At 43.5% G+C, this 21,626-nt stretch overlaps 1 long non-coding RNA gene across 1 annotated transcript; it reads left to right on the forward strand.

The window, feature by feature from the left end:
* The first annotated feature begins 4,471 nt into the window (after window positions 1-4,471).
* LOC147977605 (uncharacterized) lies at window positions 4,472-5,126 on the forward strand. Its single transcript, XR_015599463.1, has 2 exons — window positions 4,472-4,675; window positions 4,760-5,126. It is a non-coding gene; the product is annotated as an uncharacterized LOC147977605 (long non-coding RNA).
* Window positions 5,127-21,626: the final 16,500 nt, after the last annotated feature.

The following is a 21,626-nucleotide window of genomic DNA, read 5'->3' on the forward strand; positions in this document are numbered from 1 at the left end:
CATCCTTGTAGACTTGCATGGATTGTCTGATCGTGTTGTGGGCTCTCCCCCTTGCTGTCCTAGAGTCCTGACAGGAAATAACATATTTATTGACAAGTTTCTTTAATGGCTCTTAGAAGTCAATTTTTTGTGTGCGAAAGTTCTAGGTTTTTAATTATTTTCTTTAGGAAACTATTAAGAGCTCACTTATCCGTTTATGGGTGTTTAGCAGACCCATTGGCGCAACAAACATTGGAAAGCCCAAATACAAAAAATTTCAAAGCTCCGGGAAGCCGCTAGAGCTATATATCGCTCGTACAGATTTATATTATTTCTCGCCTACGGCCTCCACGCATTTGGTTCGGCCCAGAAATTAGGTCGTTGGGTCGCTCGCTCGGTCGCTTCTTGGGTCATTCGCTCGGTCACTGCTCAGGTTGTTGACTGGTCCGGTTTTTTCTTTTTCTTAGCTGTCTAACTATCTGGACTGGTCCGGATTTACTGTTTTATTTTTATTTTTTTCTCTACGTTTTGCTTAAGGTTTTCTTCGGTTCTTATTGAGGATTTTGTTCTTATTCTCGTTTTACTTTTTTATTTAGAGTTTTATTTGTTTTCATTGTTTTTTATTCTATTCCTTTTTAAATTTTGAACACGCATTCCGTTTTCTTTATTCATTTTTGTCTTTTCTATGGTTTTTTGTTTTTTTGGCTTTCTTTGTTTTTAGTTGTTTCTTTTTTGGTTTTTATTTTCTTTAAACACAGGTTAATTTTTTCATACACATTGTAAATTTTTCGTGTATATCAGGAACATGTTTTTATACACATTTAACATTTTTCAAGTACATTATTACTAGTTTTACAAATATATGTTTTGATGTCTACCTTTTATACACATTTTTTATATAAGTTTTGCATTTCTGAAAATATATAATTTAACTTTTTTAAAATACATGTTTTGAACATTTTTGTGAATTTATGTTAAAAATCTTCCAAATACACGTTGAAACATAGTTCCGAATGATACAAATTTTTTTATAACTAGCTGAAAACTTCTTTACATTGATTCAACATTTTTCTAGAAATGTCATGAACATATTTTTTGAAGCATGTGAACGTTTTTCATTTTTTAAACACTGTATAATATTTTTAAACACTGTGTAATTTTGAAAAATGTTTTCTAGTGTTAAATAGGGAAGCGGAATTTAAGATAGTGTTAAATAAGGAATTATTTCATGTTACATACAGTTATTATCATTTAACAGCAGGTTTGCTTGACCGGTTCAGTTGAAGCCATGCGCTGGCCGGAGGGGACAGCACTGACATGCAGAGGGACGACCTGGAGCACTTGACTTGGGCTAGATGAGACTAGAAGAATGGCAGTGCAGAGCTGTAGATGGCAGCAATTAGAGCATGGTTAGATCGAACCAACAGCGTGGTTAGATTAGAATCGTCATTAGATTAATGCCAGTGCCATCGATCTGGTCAGAGAAGCCGTTGCCCCGTTGGCTGTTCAAGCATGCGACTAGCATTGCTCGACTCCCGAGGCGCTGCAATTTGGCAATTTGGCTAAGGATGAATATTCGGTACGTACTCAGTACGTAGTGAGAGATGATTTTGACCTGCAATCACCCGCTAAATGTCAGTCACTCCTTGTCGCGGAGTATAAGAGAAGCCATACGTTGGGAACTGTCTAGCGACACAAGGCTAATACGAAGCTAGTAGTTTGACGTCGATAATGAGGCGATCTTCTACTTCGTCCTGGCTCGCACGAGGCATGGTCCTCGTGGCTATTATCGCATGGTGTGTCTGTATCACAGTAAAATAAATTCGCATCCAAATCTTTTTTTATTTGGAAAAAAGCCAAGAAAGACAAATATTGTTTGTAATAGCATCAACTGGGTTCTGGCAAATTACCTCAATATTTGTCCCCCGTGCTGCTCCCACAGGTGGCCTAGGACTCTCACTTGGGATGGGGCGGCGCAGGGCGCTCGATTCGGCGGGGGGCTTGCACATGTTATGGGTGCGCGCGCTCGGGGCGATGTGGTGGTCTGGGTGTGATGTTGCAACTCGTTTTGTTTGGGGGAGGGGGTTCCTTTCCACCCGGATCTAGCCTGTTGTGCCTTGCTAAGATGGCGGTGGTTGCTGCTGGCGGTGCGTGTGTCATGGCGGTGGTCGTGGTTTGGGTTGGTGCGACAACCATGATCAATCGGTGTTTTGTCGAAGCCGGTGCTCGGGGTGAGTGACTATGACATGGCGGCGGGGGGGGGGGGGGGGGGGGGTGCTATTGATGGACTTAGCAAGCACACTCGCCACTGACTAGCAGGAGAATGATGAGTCCCATGCTCATGTGCTTTTCTGGACTTGGCAGCCGACATGATGTTGTTATGTCCGGGATGAAATGGTTATGGTGGCCTTCAAGTGTTGTTTCCTCCTTGCAGGCGTCATTGTGAACCTCCCGTACTTTGTTCTATTTATTCTTCATACAAAAGACCTAGATCCATATTGGATTGGACAACGATGACGTGTTCAATGTCGTTGTCCCCTTGGGGGAGTTTTTTTTGGAGTCATTGATCCCTGTCTGTCATTTGGCGTCTCGTTTGGGCCGTGTTTGTTTTGTTAGCTCTCCTTGGAGGCGTCTGGTGGTCGTGGTGGAAGTGCTCTGTGGTGACCATTGATACTTTGGTAATCTTGGTTCTGTTGGTCAAACTACTCTTATGGGTGCTCGTGGGACGACGAGGTCTGAGTGTTCGGTGCCCTTCGACGACACTTGAGGGTTCATTACCTTGCATAGTGCTCAAGTGCACTCTTTTAATGATGGTGGTTTTTGGTGAGGCCAAGAGGAGGTGCAACGGCTGTCTCGGCGAAACTCGATCATTGCCCTACGGCACAATCTGCGGCTCTCCTTGTCGTGACGTGGCTAGGTGGTGGGAGAGCATTCTATTGTGTTTACGACACTCCTAGCTCTTCAAGGTATAGAGTGATCGCAAGCCAAGATGGTGACTTCTTCTCTGTGTCTTCTCGACATAGGATCTCCTTTCGACTGGTCTAACAAAGGTAGTCCCTGCTGATCTCCACAGTCTGACCTAGTGTTGATGGGTGTTATGTTCTTGCGGATGGCTGCTTGCCGCAGCTCTCTCTCTCTCTCTCTCTCTGTGTGTGTGTGCGCGCGCGCGCGTGCGCGTGCGCGTGTGTTCCATTCTTGTGTGTGTTGGGTGCTACTTCTGGCATCACTCATCTTAGGTGTGTGTCTATGTGGGGGTGTGCCGTGTGCTATATTTTGTCCAACGCAGAGAGAGAGGAGCTGAAAAAAAAAAGATGATTGCCTCTATGACCACTCACAAAGTCACAATCACCAAACCACTAAGGGCATCTCCAACGCAGGGTGCTTAGAGAGGCGCCAGAATTTCTTCCCTATTGAATTCCGGTCGATCGGCTGTTGAGGCCTTCAATTCCGGGAGCCGAACAACGCGTCGACGCAAAGAGAAGCATCGAGCACTTCGCTCCTTTCTTTCATGCATGAGGCACATGGCCAGTGTAATTAGCGTTTGATTAGCACCGGCAGCTAGCGTCTTGCATTGGAAGACCTGGTCGCTTAGATGTTTTTCAACTTAATAATGTTTTCCTCTCCTCTATGAGCGACTAGTCGCTTAGATGTTTTTCAAGTTAATATTGTTTCCCTCTCCTCTATAAGCGACTAGTCAAGTGGCGGGCGTTGTAGATGCCCTAACAATGGTACATGCATGGCTTGGAAATCTCGATAATGTGCCCGTAAAAAAACAACAATACAAAGTCAAGTTGATTCATCCAAGACTATGTTTTCCTCTTCAGGTTAAGAATTACTTTTTCTAGACAAGGTTATGCATCAATCATCAATCAATAGAAGAAACAGTCAAAACAATACTACAAGGCCAAATGGACCTCGCAAAAGAAAGAGAAACGGACCACGCGAGAAACTGAAGCCCAGTTCGAATTTCATGAATATGGAAATGGGCTGAACAACCCAAAAAGGGGAAACAGGCCAGCAACTGAAGCCCAGTTCAAAATTCATCAAAAATCGAAAATTCATCAGAGCCAGATTTCGAGGTTATGGGCCCACCACGCTTTCGCCACTTTGTCCAGTTTACTTATCCGCAGACTTGCGAAACGTGCGGCCAACATCAGGGTTGCGTTGCTCAGCTAGCACTAGCAGCTTGTAGTGGAAGCGGAGTTGCAGGAGTAGTGGTAGTAAATATTTTCACTCTACCACGTACGTTTTGGTGGCCATTTTATATTACTTACACTTACCAGCAATTTCGCTTGACTGGTTCAAGGCTTCAAGCCTGCAACTGCCATTTAGATGCAGTGGCACCAAAGATTGAGTGTCGACACAGACGACTTTTAGCTACACTCTTCTATGGCGGCTTTGAAGGTTGTGATTACATTAATTACGTTAATCAAGATGTTCAGACAATCTGTTGACCTGACACACTTGTCGTTGATGTCTGAGTACTTAACTAGGAGGAGTAACACAGCCACAACCAGAAAGAGAGATCGAATCATTTCTTCAGAAGTGAAGCCGGAAAAGCAGTATAGGATCGTCGGATCGACCATGAAGCGGTCATCTTCTTCTCCGTCCTCGCTCGCACGCGGAGTGGCAATCCTTCTGGTGATCGTGTGCTGCTGCTCCCTGCTGCCATTCCCATGCTCTGCGGTTTGCAAAGGTACTCAACCACGCGTCAGTTCTAGTTCTTATATTTTTGAACTGGATGCCCATTTTGACATATAATTTGTTGCGATGGCATCAGGGCGTGCATTTGGCGACTTTGGTCAGAGCGCTGGGGCCGGGACAAGGGGAGGAGGAAACCAATTTGATCAGGGGGGTAGTGAGGCAGCACTAGGGGGAGAAGGAAACCCTGGTGGTCAGGGGTTTGGGATGGGAGGAGGAAACCAAGTAGGACGGACGCCTCCGGCACCGCGGGGTAAGACACCGAGGAACCACAGGTGATGTGACAACTCCTGCCATGACGTTCGTCTGGCGCCCCCGGCGGTTATTGGAAGCTGATGGCTGCTGGTCTTCCTAGGGGTGGTTTGGGATGATGCTTATCTTTGGCGCAGGTGCTGCCTTTCGGTTGTAATTTGTGCTGCTGTCCCCAACTCTTTTAAACATTTGTATCACGTGCTAGTAGGTTTTCCCCCTCATAGTTGTTGTTCGAGAGCAAACATTCACAATGGGTTTCTTATTGGTGTTCCAACTCGCATGTCTCTTCAATATTTTGATTTTCCTTGCGTTAATGCAAATGGGTGACTTCTTCTGTATATCTTCTTGGCTGCCGATCTCCTTTCTACTGATCCAACGGTGTCTCATCCTGTTTTTTTTTCAAAAGATAGAAAAATATGTTCAGCTTGGCTTTTGCCCGCTGTAGTTGCCTCAAAAAAATAAAAGAAAAAAAGTCAGCCAGCTCGACAAAACTTGAAGTTGAATTTTGTTCACAGTATAATGGGCCTTCTTATTTTGCATGCCAACGTTGAAATTAAATGTAAATTTATAATTTTATTGTACGACATATAATTTCTATGCGAAATGGTGTTGGGTTTCGTAGTAATTTCAAAAAAAAATTCTACGCATACGCAAGATCATGGTGATGCATAGCAACGAGAGGGCGAGAGTGTGATCTACGTACCCTTGTAGATCGACAACGGAAGCGTTAACTTGGTTGATGTACTCGTACGTCTCCACGGCCCGACCGATCAAGCACCGAAACTACGGCACCTCCGAGTTCTAGCACACGTTCAGCTCGATGACGATCCCCGGACTCTGATCCAGCAAAGTGTCGGGGAAGAGTTCCGTCAGCATGACGGCGTGGTGACGATCTTAATGTACTACCGTCGCAGGGCTTCGCCTAAGCACCGCTACAATATTATCGAGGACTATGGTGGAAGGGGGCACCGCACACGGCTAAGAATATGATCACGTGGATCAACTTGTGTGTCTATGGGGTGCCCCCTGCCCCCGTATATAAAGGAGTGGAGGAGGGGAGGGCCGGCCCTCTCTATGGCGCGCCCTAGGGGAGTCCTACTCCCACCAGGAGTAGGATTCCCCCTTTCCTAGTCCAACTAGGAGTCCTTCCATGTAGTAGGAGTAGGAAACAAGGAAGGGGCGCAGCCCCTCCCCCTAGTCCAATTCGGACTAGGCCTGGGGGGGGGGGGGGGCGGCCTGCCCTAGGCAGCCCCTCTCTCTTTCCCGTATGGCCCAATAAGGCCCAATACTTCTCCCGGCGAATTCCCGTAACTCTCCGGTACTCCGAAAATATCCGAACCACTCGGAACCTTTCCGATGTCCGAATATAGTCGTCCAATATATCGATCTTTACGTCTCGACCATTTCGAGACTCCTCGTCATGTCCCCGATCTCATCCGGGACTCCGAACTTCTTCGGTACATCAAAACTCGTAAACTCATTATATAACTGTCATCAAAACCTTAAGCGTGCGGACCCTACGGGTTCGAGAACAATGTAGACATGACCGAGACACGTCTCCGGTCAATAACCAATAGCGGAACCTGGATGCTCATATTGGCTCCTACATATTCTACGAAGATCTTTTATCGGTCAGACTGCATAACAACATACGTTGTTCCCTTTGTCATCGGTATGTTACTTGCCCGAGATTCGATCGTCGGTATCCTATACCTAGTTCAATCTCGTTACCGGCAAGTCTCTTTACTCGTTCCGTAATCCATTATCCCGCAACTAACTCATTAGTCGCAATGCTTGGAAGGCTTATGTGATGTGCATTACCGAGAGGGCCCAGAGATACCTCTTCGACAATCGGAGTGACAAATCCTAATCTCGAAATACGCCAACCCAACATGTACCTTTGGAGACACCTGTAGAGCACCTTTATAATCACCCAGTTACGTTGTGACGTTTGGTAGCATACAAAGTGTTCCTCCGGCAAACGGGAGTTGCATAATCTCATAGTCATAGGAACATGTATAAGTCATGAAGAAAGCAATAACAACATACTAAACATTCGGGTGCTAAGCTAATGGAATGGGTCATGTCAATCAGATCATTCACCTAATGATGTGATCCCGTTAATCAAATAACAACTCTTTGTCCATGGTTAGGAAACATAACCATCTTTGATTAACGAGCTAGTCAAGTAGAGGCATACTAGTAACACTCTGTTTGTCTATGTATTCACACATGTATTATGTTTTCGGTTAATACAATTCTAGCATGAATAATAAACATTTATCATGGTATAAGGAAATGAATAATAACTTTATTATTGCCTCTAGGGCATATTTCCTTCAGTCTCCCACTTGCACTAGAGTCAATAATCTAGATCACATCGACATGTGATTTAACTTCAATAGTTCACATCATCATGTGATTAACACCCATAGTTCACATCATCATGTGACCAACACCCAAAGGGTTTACTAGAGTCAATAATCCAGTTCACATCTCTATGTGATTAACACCCAAAGAGTACTAAGATGTGATCATGTTTTGCTTGTGAGAGATGTTTAGTCAATGGGTCTGCCACATTCAGATCCGTATGTATTTTGCAAATTTCTATGTCAACAATGCTCTGCACAGAGCTACTCTAGCTAATTGCTCCCACTTTCAATATGTATCCAGATTGAGACTTAGAGTCATCTGGATTAGTGTCAAAACTTGCATCGACGTAACTCTTTACGACGAACCTTTTTGTCACCTCCATAATCGAGAAACATATCCTTATTCCACTAAGGATAATTTTGACCGCTGTCCAGTGATCTACTCCTAGATCACTATTGTACTCCCTTGCTAAACACAGTGTAGGGTATACAATAGATCTGGTACACAACATGGCATACTTTATAGAACCTATGGCTGAGGCATAGGGAATGACTTTCATTATCTTTCTATCTTCTGCCGTGGTCGGGCTTTGAGTCTTACTCAATTTCACACCTTGTAACATAGGCAAGAACTCTTTCTTTGACTGTTCCATTTTGAACTTCTTCAAAATCTTGTCAAGGTATGTACTCTTTGAAAAAACTTATCAAGCGTCTTGATTTATCTCTATAGATCTTGATGCTCAATATGTAAGTAGCTTCACCGAGGTCTTTCTTTGAAAAAACTCCTTTCAAACACTTCTTTATGCTTTGCAGAATAATTCTACATTATTTCCGATTAACAATATGTCATTCACATATACTTATCAGAAATGCTGTAGTGCTCCCACTCACTTTCTTGTAGATACAGGCTTCACCGCAAGTCTATATAAAACTATATGCTTTGATCATACTATCAAAGCGTTTATTCCAACTCCGAGAGGCTTGCACCAGTCCATAAATGGATCGCTGGAGCTTGCACACTTTGTTAGCTCCTTTTGGATCGACAAAACCTTCCGGCTGGATCATATACAACTCTTCTTCCAGAAATCCATTCAGAAATGCAGTTTTGACATCCATTTGCCAAATTTCATAATCATAAAATGCGGCAATTGCTAACATGATTCGGACAGACTTAAGCATCGCTACGGGTGAGAAGGTCTCATCGTAGTCAACCCCTTGAACTTGTCGAAAACCTTTTGCGACAAGTCGAGCTTTGTAGACAGTAATATTACCGTCAGCGTCACTCTTCTTCTTGAAGATCCATTTATTCTCAATTGCTTGCCGATCATCGGGCAAGTCAACCAAAGTCCAAACTTTGTTCTCATACATGGATCCCATCTCAGATTTCATGGCCTCAAACCATTTGGCGGAATCTGGGCTCATCATCGCTTCCTCATAGTTCGCAAGTTCGTCATGGTCTAGTAACATGACTTCCAGAACAGGATTACCATACCACTCTGGTGCGGATCTCACTCCGGTTTACCTACGAGATTCGGTAGTAACTTGATCTGAAGTTTCATGATCAATATCATTAGCTTCCTCACTAATTGGTGTAGATGTCACAGAAACTGGTTTCTGTGATGTACTACTTTCCAATAAGGGAGTAGGTACAGTTACCTCGTCAAGTTCTACTTTCCTCCCACTCACTTCTTTCGAGAGAAACTCCTTCTCCAGAAAGTTCCCGAATTTAGCAACAAAAGTCTTGCCTTCGGATCTGTGATGGAAGGTGTATCCAATAGTTTCCTTTGGATATCCTATGAAGACACATTTCTCCGATTTGGGTTCGAGCTTATCAGGTTGAAGCTTTTTCACATAAGCATCGCAGCCCCAAACTTTCAGAAACGACAACTTTGGTTTCTTACTAAACCACAGTTCATATAGCGTCGTCTCAATGGATTTAGATGGTGCCCTATTTAACGTGAATGCAACTGTCTCTAATGCATAACCCCAAAACGATAGTGGTAAATCGCTAAGAAGCATCATAGATTGTACTATATCCAATAAAGTACATTTATGACGTTCGGACACACCATTATGCTGTGGTGTTCCAGGTGGCATGAATTTGTGAAACTATTCCACATTGTTTTAATTGAAGACCAAACTCGTAACTCAAATATTTGTCTCCGCGATCAGATCGTAGAAACCTTATTTTCTTGTCACGATGATTTTCCACTTCACTCTGAAATTCTTTGAACTTTTCAAATATTTCAGACTTATGTTTCATCAAGTAGATATACCCATATCTGCTCAAATCATCTGTGAAGGTCAGAAAATAATGATACCCTCCGCGAGCTTAACACTCATCGGATCGCATACATCAGTATGTATTTATTTCCAATAAGTCAGTTGCTCGCTCCATAGTTCCGGAGAACGGCGTTTTAGTCATCTTGCCCATGAGGCATGGTTCGCAAGCATCAAGTGATACATAATCAAGTGATTCCAAAAATCCATCAGCATGGAGTTTCTTCATGCGCTTTACACCAATATGACCTAAACGGCAGTGCCACAAATAAGTTGCACTATCATTATTAACTTTGCATCTTTTGGTTTCAATATTATGATTATGTGTATCACTACGATCGAGATCCAACGAACTATTTTTATTGGGTGTGTAACCATATAAGGTTTTATTCATGTAAACAGAACAACAATTTATTCTCTTACTTAAATGAATAACCGTATTACAATAAACATGATCTAATCATATTCATGCTCAACACAAACACCAAATAACACTTATTCAGGTTCAACACTAATCCCGAAAGTATAGGGAGTGTGCGATGATGATCATATCAATCTTGGAACCACTTCCAACACACATCGTCACTTCACCCTTAACTAGTCTCTGTTTATTCTGCAAGTCCCGTTTCGAGTTACTAATCTTAGCAACTGAACTAGTATCAAATACTGAGGGGTTGCTATAAACACTAGTAAAGTACACATCAATAACATGTATATCAAATGTACTTATGTTCACTTTGCCATCCTTCTTATCTGCCAATCACTTGGGGTAGTTCCGCTTCCAGTGACCAATCCCTTTGCAGTAGAAACACTTAGTCTCAGGCTTAGGACCAGACTTGGGCTTCTTCACTTGAGCAGCAACTTGCTTGCTGTTCTTCTTGAAGTTCCCCTTCTTTCCTCTGCCCTTTTCTTGAAACTAGTGGTCTTGTCTACCATCAACACTTGATGTTTTTCTCGATTTCTACCTTCGTCAATTTCCGCATTACGAAGAGCTTGGGAATCGTTTTCGTTATCCCTTGCATATCATAGTTCATCACGAAGTTCTACTAACTTGGTGATGGTAACTAGAGAATTCTGTCAATCACTATCTTATCTGGAAGATTAACTCCCACTTGATTCAAGTGATTGTAGTACCCAGACAATCTGGGCACATGCTCACTAGTTGAGCGATTCTCCTCTCCATCTTTTAGCTATAGGACTTGTTGGAGACTTCATATCTCTCAACTCGGGTATTTGCTTGAAATATTAACTTCAACTCCTGGAACATCTCATATGGTCCATGACGTTCAAAACGTCTTTGAAGTCCCGATTCTAAGCCATTAAGCATGGTGCACTAAACTATCAAGTAGTCATCATATTGAGCTAGCCAAACATTCATAATGTCTGCATCTACTCCTGTAATAGGTCTGTCACCTAGCGGTGCATCAAGGACATAATTCTTCTGTGCAGCAATGAGGATAAACCTCAGATCACAGATCCAATCCGCATCATTGCTACTAACATCTTTCAACACAATTTTCTCTAGGAACATATAAACACAGGGAAGTAACAACGCGAGCTATTGATCTACAACATAATTTGCAAAATACTACCAGGACTAAGTTCATGATAAACTTAAGTTCAATTAATCATATTACTTCAGAACTCCCACTTAGATAGACATCCCTCTAATCCTCTAAGTGATTACGTGATCCAAATCAACTAAACCATGTCCGATCATCACGTGAGATGGAGTAGTTTCATTGGTGAACATCGCTATGTTGATCATATCTGCTATATGATTCACGCTCGACCTTTTGGTCTCCGTGTTCCGAGGCCATATTTGTATATGCTTGGCTCGTCAAGTATAACCTGAGTATTCTGCGTGTGCAACTGTTTTGCACCCGTTGTATTTAAACGTAGAGCCTATCACACCCGATCATCACGTGATGTCTCAGCACGAAGAACTTTCGCAACGGTGCATACTCAGGGAGAACACTTCTTGATAATTAGTGAGAGATCATCTTATAATGCTACCGTCAATCAAAGCAAGATAAGATGCATAAAAGATAAACATCACATGCAATCAATATAAGTGATATGATATGGCCATCATCATCTTGTGCTTGTGATCTCCATCTTCGAAGCACTGTCGTGATCACCATCGTCACCGGCGCGACACCTTGATCTCCATCGTAGCATAGTTGTCGTCTCACCAATCTTATGCTTCCACGACTATCGCTACCGCTTAGTGATAAAGTAAAGCATTACAGTGTGATTGCATTGCATACAATAAAGCGACAACCATATGGCTCCTGCCAGTTGCCGATAACTCGGTTACAAAACATGATCATCTCATACAATAAAATTTAGCATCATATCTTGACCATATCACATCACAACATGCCCTGCAAAAACAAGTTAGACGTCCTCTACTTTGTTGTTGCAAGTTTTACGTGGCTGCTACGGGCTTAAGCAAGAACCAATCTTACCTACGCATCAAAACCACAACGATAGTTTGTCAAGTTGGTGCTGTTTTAACCTTCGCAAGGACCGGGCGTAGCCACACTCGGTTCAACTAAAATTGGAGAAACTGTCACCCGCTAGCCACCTTTGTGCAAAGCACGTCGGGAGAACCGGTCTCGCGTAAGCGTACGCGTAATGTCGGTCCGGGCCGCTTCGTCCAACAATACCGCCGAACCAAAGTATGACATGCTGGTAAGCAGTATGACTTATATCGCCCACAACTCACTTGTGTTCTACTCGTGCATATAACATCAACACATAAAACCTAGGCTCGGATGCCATTGTTGGGTTTCTTAGTAATTTCAAGAAAATTTCCTACGCACACGCAAGATCATGGTGATGCATAGCAACGAGAGGGGGAGAGTGTGATCTACGTACCCTTGTAGATCGACAACGGAAGCATTAACTTGGTTGATGTAGTCGTACGTCTGCACGGCCCGACCGATCAAGCACCGAAACTACGGCACCTTCGAGTTCTAGCACACGTTCAGCTCGATGACGATCCTCGGACTCTGATCCAGCAAAGTGTCGGGGAAGAGTTCCGTCAGCACGACGGCGTGGTGACGATCTTGATGTACTACCGTCGCAGGGCTTCGCCTAAGCAGCGCTACAATATTATCGAGGACTATGGTGGAAGGGGGCACCGCACACGGCTAAGAATATGATCACGTGGATCAACTTGTGTGTCTATGGGGTGACCCCTGCCCCCGTATATAAAGGAGTGGAGGAGGGGAGGGCCGGCCCTCTCTATGGCGCGCCCTAGGGGAGTCCTACTCCCACCGGGAGTAGGATTCCCCCTTTCCTAGTCCAACTAGGAGTCCTTCCATGAAGTAGGAGTAGGAAACAAGGAAGGAGCGCAGCCCCTCCCCCTAGTCCAATTCGGACTAGGCCTGGGGGGGGGGGGGGCTGGCCTAGGCAGCCCCTCTCTCTTTCCCGTATGGCCCAATAAGGCCCAATACTTCTCCCGGCGAATTCCCGTAACTCTCCGGTACTCCGAAAATATCCGAACCACTCGGAACCTTTCCGATGTCCGAATATAGTCGTCCAATATATCGATCTTTACGTCTCGACCATTTCGAGACTCCTCGTCATGTCCCCGATCTCATCCGGGACTCAGAACTTCTTCGGTACATCAAAACTCATAAACTCATTATATAACTGTCATCGAAACCTTAAGCGTGCGGACCCTACGGGTTCGAGAACAATGTAGACATGACCGAGACACGTCTCCGGTCAATAACCAATAGCGGAACCTGGATGGTCATATTGGCTCCTACATATTCTACGAAGATCTTTTATCGGTCAGACCGCATAACAACATACGTTGTTCCCTTTGTCATCGGTATGTTACTTACCCGAGATTCGATCGTCGGTATCCTATACCTAGTTCAATCTCGTTACCGGCAAGTCTCTTTACTCGTTCCGTAATCCATCATCCCGCAACTAACTCATTAGTCGCAATTCTTGCAAGGCTTATGTGATGTGCATTACCGAGAGGGCCCAGAGTTACCTCTCCGACAATCGGAGTGACAAATCCTAATCTCGAAATACGCCAACCCAACATGTACCTTTGGAGACACCTGTAGAGCACCTTTATAATCACCCATTTACGTTGTGACGTTTGGTAGCATAATCTCATAGTCATAGGAACATGTATAAGTCATGAAAAAAGCAATAGCAACATACTAAACGATCGGGTGCTAATCTAATGGAATGGGTCATGTCAATCAGATCATTCACCTAATGATGTGATCCCGTTAATCAAATAACAACTCTTTGTCCATGGTTAGGAAACATAACCATCTTTGATTAACGAGCTAGTCAAGTAGAGGCATACTAGTGACACTCTGTTTGTCTATGTATTCACACATGTATTATGTTTCCGGTTAATACAATTCTAGCATGAATAATAAACATTTATCATGGTATAAGGAAATAAATAATAACTTTATTATCGCCTCTAGGGCATATTTCCTTCAAATGGTTTATAAAAAATATAGATTCACTAGAAGCACAAACCAGCACAAACATAATAGAAAAATATATCGAGGTCCATGGACCACCGAACGACCTTTGCCGCCCCCAGAATGAGCCGTCGATGCGCCACTATCACTGCTCCCATACTGAAGTTGACCTGATCTTATCGATGACAGTCGTGAAGTCTCCGTACACGTGCCCCTAAGGACCAGCGCCCCAGAGCCGCAGTTGTTGGCGAATTTTATTTTCAGCAGGTGGTAATCTTCCAATTGGTCAAGCCCGACGAGTAGATACCCATTGGCTCAAGGGACCAATAGATCCTATCTAGCTGAAGTGATAAGTTTGGCATCGCCGAGGCCCTCAAAGATGCCCTCTCATTTCCTCTATCCCAAACATCCTTCAAAATGAGATATCCAGAGTCTATTATGGAGAGAGTTTTAAATAGCCGACTATGACCTCACTATAGACCCTCTATAGAGGTTTGAGCATGGTGCTGCTAAATGGAATTCAAGTACAATTATGCAGTAAAGTTGCAGAATAGCGGGCTATAGCCTTGCTATAATCTCACTATAGCTGATTTGGATAACTCTCGCTATTTGACATAGCCCGCTATTTAAAACCATGATGACGGATGATGGAGGCAACATAGTGTAATGGGTCGACGCAAATGGCAAACAAAGAGGGGAATTCATGTTTGTGTGATCTAGCACCCTGCCAATGTCAAGCCAGTACAGGGTATTGGCACCATCCCCCATAGAGAACAGGCTCCCGATGCATCCATTGTTTAAGTAGCTGGATAGTGCACCAGAATCGGTACCCCTCCCAATGAGAGAGCAACGGAATAGAAGTTGATCTTGAAAGTACATTAATTTATTCAACTAGACCAAAGAGCACCTTCATCTCTCAGAGGATCTTCCAAACCCACTTGAGGAGAAGGGTGAAATTCATCCTGCGAGACGCTAGGATACCCATGCCATCTTGATCCCTCGGTTTTCAAATGTTAGCCCATTTCACCATCTAATACTTATGCTTCTCACCGGGCTCCTGTGAAAAGAAGCCACAAAATTATTTATCCAATGTCACATGGTTTGGGGAGGAGATAAAGCCCCATCATAAACACAGGGAGGCTGGAAAGGCATTGGTTTACTAGAACCATTTTGCTCCCATTAGAGACAAACTAGCCCCACCTGGATTTAAGCTACTCTACTAGCGGGTGATAGTGGTGCCAAAAAACAATGTGATTTTGTTTTTTGGCACCACTATTCGACTACCATTGGGCTCCGTCTTGGATTTAAGCTACTCTACTAGCGGGTCAAAATCCTTCATACATGTCGCTTACCTGGATGTTGAGATAGGCGATCGAGAAGGACGAGAGCTTACCATCGAGGCTGCAGACCTCCCCTGATCAACCCACTGGTCTCAATGTTTTTTGGCACCACTATCCTAGTACCATGGTTCATCACTGTTGCATCTAAGACAAACTTGTGAATCACCTAGACAGTATTAATTATAGCATAATTTATCTGTAAAAACCTAATCATTTTTCTGGTTAGCCAAATATTTCAAATAACTACTCTAAGTATCATCAACATGATCAAACTCATTGTGAAAATTCCCCAAAAAGTTGGAGCTTTAACTTCCCCCTTGCATGCTAGCTTGCAAGATATTTGACTATTCTCTGGACATGTCAATTGATAATGGCACGTTACCAGAAATTGCATGCAACTTCTCCATGTGATGGAAGTGGACTGCAACAACGAGATCCACAGTCACACTCAAATCATGCCCTAATCACGCTAGAAGACCGTACTATGTTGAATACTACGTTGAATCCACACTTAAAGGGGATTGTCGGTGTAAGACATGCACATTTAGTCACATTTAGTCACTTACATGCATACTCCTTCTACACAAGTGGCCAATTAAGAATTGATCAACTCCTTCATTTGGTCCCTCAACTCTTGGCGAAGTCTAGATTTGGTCCCTCAACTATAAAACCGGACAACTTGCACCCCCAACTCATGAAACGAGACAAGTTTTGTCCCTTGTTTCTGCTCTACTGACCTGGTATCGGTACTGACTCAACGTGTTTTTGACCTGTCTTCATCCACATGACGCTATTTCTCTATCCTATCAAAGTATTCACCGAATACAAAGTTTTGATACAAGTTCGCAAATCAAGCTGAAATAAACTAAAAATTGTCATAACCAGCAAAAATAGGACAAGATGACTATACACCTATCCTATTATTGGACCGTCATCGAAACCGGTTGTACGTATCTCATGCTACCGTCTCTCAAAAGTTGCACCCATAAGCCATATGCTACTTGACTTCCGAACGGCTGTGTAATGACCATGAACGGATTCAGCCTGTTGCCCGGTAGATGACCTGCAAAAGATTTGTGATGGTTTGTCTGTTAAAAATTACGTCATTCCCGAAGTGATTGAGAAGGATGAGAGCTTAGCAGTGAGGCTGCAGACCTTCCCTGATCAACCCACTGGTCTCACTGTTTTCGGGCATCACTATCCTAATATCATGGTTCGTCACTGTTGCATCTAAAACAGACTTGTGAATCACCTAGACAATGTTAGAGCATAATTTATCTGTCAAAAACCTAATAATTTTTCTGGTCAGCCGAATATTCCGAATAACTTCTGTATGTATCATCAATATGACCAAACTCCTACTGAAAATTCCACAAAAAGTTGGAGCTTTAATCCCCCCCCCCCCCCTTGCTAGCATTGCAAGATACTCCCTTTGTAACAAAATGTAGGACATTTTCTGTAGCCAACTACACCCAAAAAACGTCTTATATTTCGCTACAGAGGGAGTATTTGACTATATTTCTCTGGACATGTTAATTGATAATGGCACCTTACCAGAAATTCCAAGCAACTTCTCCACGTGGTGGAATTGGACTGCAAGAAGAAGGTCCACAGTCACACTCAAATCATGCTCGGATCACGCTAGAAGACCATACTACGTTGAACTCGCACTTAAAGGGATTGTCGGTGTAAGACATGTACATTTACTCAGTACATGACCGTTTGGTAGAAAGGCATACGGGCATTGTATATCCGAAAATTGTGAAGGCGTAAAGACTTTCCATTGAAAATTACAATGTGGTCAAATCCTATTCAAGAAAGCATGAATTATGTATTAGACAACAGAGACAAATACCTACTCGATTTTTCGCTCATTTACAGACGTCCTCTGTTGATAGACGAGAGACTTTGACCATGTGAGGAGAATATGCTTCTTCCACGCGCGTGGCCAATTAAGAATAGATCCTAGGTATACCAAAGTCCTCAGTTCAGAAGTTAGTGGGGTAGTACACTGGTGCTCCACTAGTACAACTAGCTATCTACCATTTTGCTTATATATAAAACGACGCACAAGGAGAATGAGTGAGAAGTGGCCGTATGCATCGTTCTGATGCAGAGGCCGGGGTGTCCCCCTTTTCAAAAAAAGGAGAATGAGTGAGAAAGCTTGGGTCAGGATCATTCATGGAGCGGCCTTCTTCTTCCCTCACTCGCCCCGTAGCCGTGCTGGATATCATGTTTTTCTCCTTGGCATGCTTGGCGGCGGCGGGCCGTGGTAAACGACTACTCATCTCTTGTTGCTTCCTACTCCCTCTGTTCCTAAATATAAGTCTTTATAGAGATTTCACTATGAACCTCATACAGATGTATATAGACGCATTTTAGAGTGTATATTCACTCATTTTACTTTCTATGTAGTCCATAGTGGAATCTCTTTAGGAATGGAGGGAGTACCCACTCTCTTCATACCCAGAAACACGAAATCATGCAGTAATATTCCCATGCAGTTGTTCTGGACGGAAGTCATCACGGACGATGCCCTCCCTCGCCCACGGCCTCAGTCAACAAGTCCACGAGCTGCCCCGGCTGCGGCTACGGCGAGGTCACCACTTCATCCCTGCTGCCGCCGCCGGGGACGTTTGCCCCTGCGCCACACCGGAGGATGCTGGAGGCCATTGCGAACGTCGACCCTTACGCATGAAGCGCCTCACTCCGTATATACCCATGTGTATATAGATACACGCACGCACGATCCGTAGTTGCCAGAGATTTGAATAAAGGATTGTACGTTTTTCTACAAAAGGAGGATTACCCCGAGTGATGCGCAGCCCCGGAGGATCAGCACTGTACGTACATATTTTGTTTAACTTATTATGTGTGTAGCTCTTTGTTCTTGTGTGCCTGTGCATGTGACGATTGAAACAAGCGAGCAAAATACCTGAAACTACAACCGGTAACACGTGGCTCTGTCACGTGTATTTTTTTCCGACAACAGGCACGGGTACGTTACTGAACGAGGAAAACGAGAAATATTACTGCAACGACGATGCGCAACAGGATGGGAGAAATGAGCTATGTTTTTTTCTTCGGGAATGAGCTGCGTAGGGTTTCGTTATATATACCTCATGACTATAGAATCTGTATTACCAACTTGCTATTCTTGCGAGTAAATAACAAAAAACTACCACATTAAAGGTTAGGGTTATAAAAAAACTACCTATTTTCTGAATTTTCCAAAAAGCTGCCACAGAAATGGTTAGCTGTTCCAAAAAACCGAAGTGGCTGAAAAGTTAGGGTTTAAGCGTGGTTATGATAGCTCGGGTCCACTCATCAGGTTGATCATTAGCTTTGGCCGTTAGGTTGATTGTTGGCAAGTTATGACAGATGGGGCCCACATATTTTTTTAAAGGCAATCAGGTCCCTTACAAAAAAAGTAATCAGGTCCCCATAACATAAAAAACAATCAGGTCCTTGTAACTTCAAAAATAGCAATCGGGTCCGTGTTTTTTTAAAGCATTCAGGTCCTGTGCGCCGACCGTGGTGGTGGTCGGGCATGCTCCCTAGCTTTGGCCACTCCCCATGCCTGGCCATGCTCTAGGCAAGCCACAGTTGTCAGCCGCTGGAGCAGCGGTCACCTCCCTCTGCGCTCAGGCCGCCATCGCTAGAGTATCCCTAGGAGCTCGGGTTGCCGTGCCCTCAAGGTTGCGTGGTCCTGCAAACAAGCGGCAAGGTCCTGCCAGCAGCCGTAGTGCCCTGCCAAGTGCTTGGACGAGTGCGGGAGCGCTGCGTGTGCTTCCTGCTTGCCCGCTGCCCTTGCCGCTGTTGCTGTTGCGTGTGTTGTGGGCGTGTGCATCAGGCAGTGGCCCGTGGCGCCGCCGGTCGAACTGCAGATGACCTGCGCTAGGAGAGGAGGAGGCCTTGGGCAGCAGCCCATGATGACGGTAGCGGGGCTCCAGAGGTGCCGTGCCGGGAGACGAGGAGCCTTCGAGAGAGATATAAGGAAGGACAAGGAGACAAGGTAAAGAAGAAGAAAGAAAGAGCTAACATGTGAGTCCCGCATGTCTTAACGTTCACATAAACAGTGAACAAATGATTTAGTTGGGAGTGGCCCTAACTTGTTATAATCAGGATCAATTTTAAACAACACGGTAATTTGAGTTTTCTAGAACAGCCAACCAATTATGTGGTAGTTTTTTTGGGGAAATTAAAAAAACATGTAGTTTGTCGTAACCCTAACCATTATGTGATAGTTTTATCTTAATAATGCCCTTCACAATTTAAACAAGCACACGCACGCACGCACGCACGCACGCACGTGCGTGGTAAAATAAAAATTTATTCAAGAGAGAATAGTTACATCCATCATCATCCACTGCGCGTTCACAAAATTCAGGGGGTTCATCTTGCTAGCTATCAACATTTTTGTTATGATCGAGCATCAAGCACATTTAGTGAACTCGTCTACAACCATGCTAGCTTCTCTATGACAATGAACGAAACTTAAGTTGCTAGTATTAGATCACTCACCAGGCAAATATTAATTAACTTGAGACTCAACAAATAGGCACTAGTCATTCAGTTTGCCCGCGTGTAAGTGAGAACAAAACGGTGGAATTTATGGAGATCTCCGGTGTGGTCTGCTAGGTTATGCGGAGCTAGGAGACATTAAGAGATCTATAGAGGAAAAGGAGTAGGGGTTAAGCAGATTATTTGGCTAGCTTTTATCTTTTACAGTTTGGTTTTGAAGAGAACACAAATAATCACACAACTTCTTAGCTTTGTTTTTAGATTTGCGGAAGAAATCCTCTTTAATGCAAGGTTAACAGTACATCCCAACAACCGGCTATATATATTTGTCACATCATGTATAGTCAATCCAATAGCCGACTCATATAATAGTTAGCTATGTTATCAATGGCCAAGAGTCCAGGAGACCACGACTGATCCTCAAAGGCAATGAATGGAAAAAATAGCATGCCGTAATAAAATCAACCTTTTTTAATGGAATTGAAAATTAATATTTTGTGAATCTAGTGAATAAATGGATAGAGCCTGGCTCCAATTTTGGTAAAATAAAAACCAACGAGCTTAACTTCCTAATTGGAATGATTGCCCGCTCTTGTCAAACTTTAAAAATAGATTAGTGCCAGATGCGGGAAAGATTGGGTTTTCCTATGAGGGGCCCCTTTATTTTTTTTCTTTTTCTTTTTTAGAAATCCTAATTGTTCTTGATTATGGAATAATGGATGTTATGGTTATTAAAAAAGCAGTTAAACTGAGCTACCTTGGATTCCCCAAATAATTTGACACCTGGATTGTCCGAAGTGCTTGCTAAACGTTTTGATGATCTCATCATTCCCACCGAGAATCGCTAGGTTCTTTTTACCATGCCACTATAGCGTCGGCCCATCATTAACGGACCGCTGCTCCGAGAGCCGGCCTTGGCGCGTCTGGTGAACCATCCAAAACCAGAAAACCGGCTAGGAAAGTCTAGAAGGTTCCCAAAACCAGAAATGCTACAACACTTTAATGGGCCGGCCCAAGTCATCACTCGAATGCTACCTTTGTGCGAAAGGTCGACACTTTGACGCAACGTGCGTCCAATACGGAATTCCGTTCTGAGAGTACAGATTAGGGCAGCTGCTTAGCAGGTTCTTTAGCAAGGAATCAATGTAATAGGTCCGTTAACAAAAGTCTCCCAACATGATGGCCATTAGCGAGTGTCCTGTAGCATCTCAAGTGCTCTGCATTCCACACAATAAAAAAATGTAGCGAGCAAGCACATAGCCTGCCGGGCTCTGCACATGATGAGTCCCATGTATTCCAAATTTGCAATGCTTTGAGGCTTTTTGACGGTCATCTTTTTCATTCCAACAGTTAAACTTCAGAGATCCCTGAAAAAGAAGTTAGACCTTCAGAGTTACTAAAATGTGTTGCATACAAAAAAATTCAACACACATGCTACATACATTATCTAAAAAAGTGTGATGCTGCTACATATAACTTACTAACATGTACATTAACAAAATGCCCAGAACTTCCAAATGGAGAAAATATTAAATCAGTTTCTGAGGAAACTGCGTCGTTCTGCACATCAACTGCAAACTGACGATGAGGTGTGCACTATTAACCCAATAACCAAAGGAAGAAAAAGGTCAATCACGTGAAATTTTAATATGTGTGCTGGTGTGCCTTAAAGATTAAATGAAGAAAAAAAGGTTTCTACGAAAGAATAA

This window comes from Triticum urartu, chromosome 3A (genome assembly GCF_056163025.1).
Source record: "Triticum urartu cultivar PI428250 chromosome 3A, HENAU_Tu73, whole genome shotgun sequence".
NCBI lineage: Eukaryota > Viridiplantae > Streptophyta > Magnoliopsida > Poales > Poaceae > Triticum > Triticum urartu.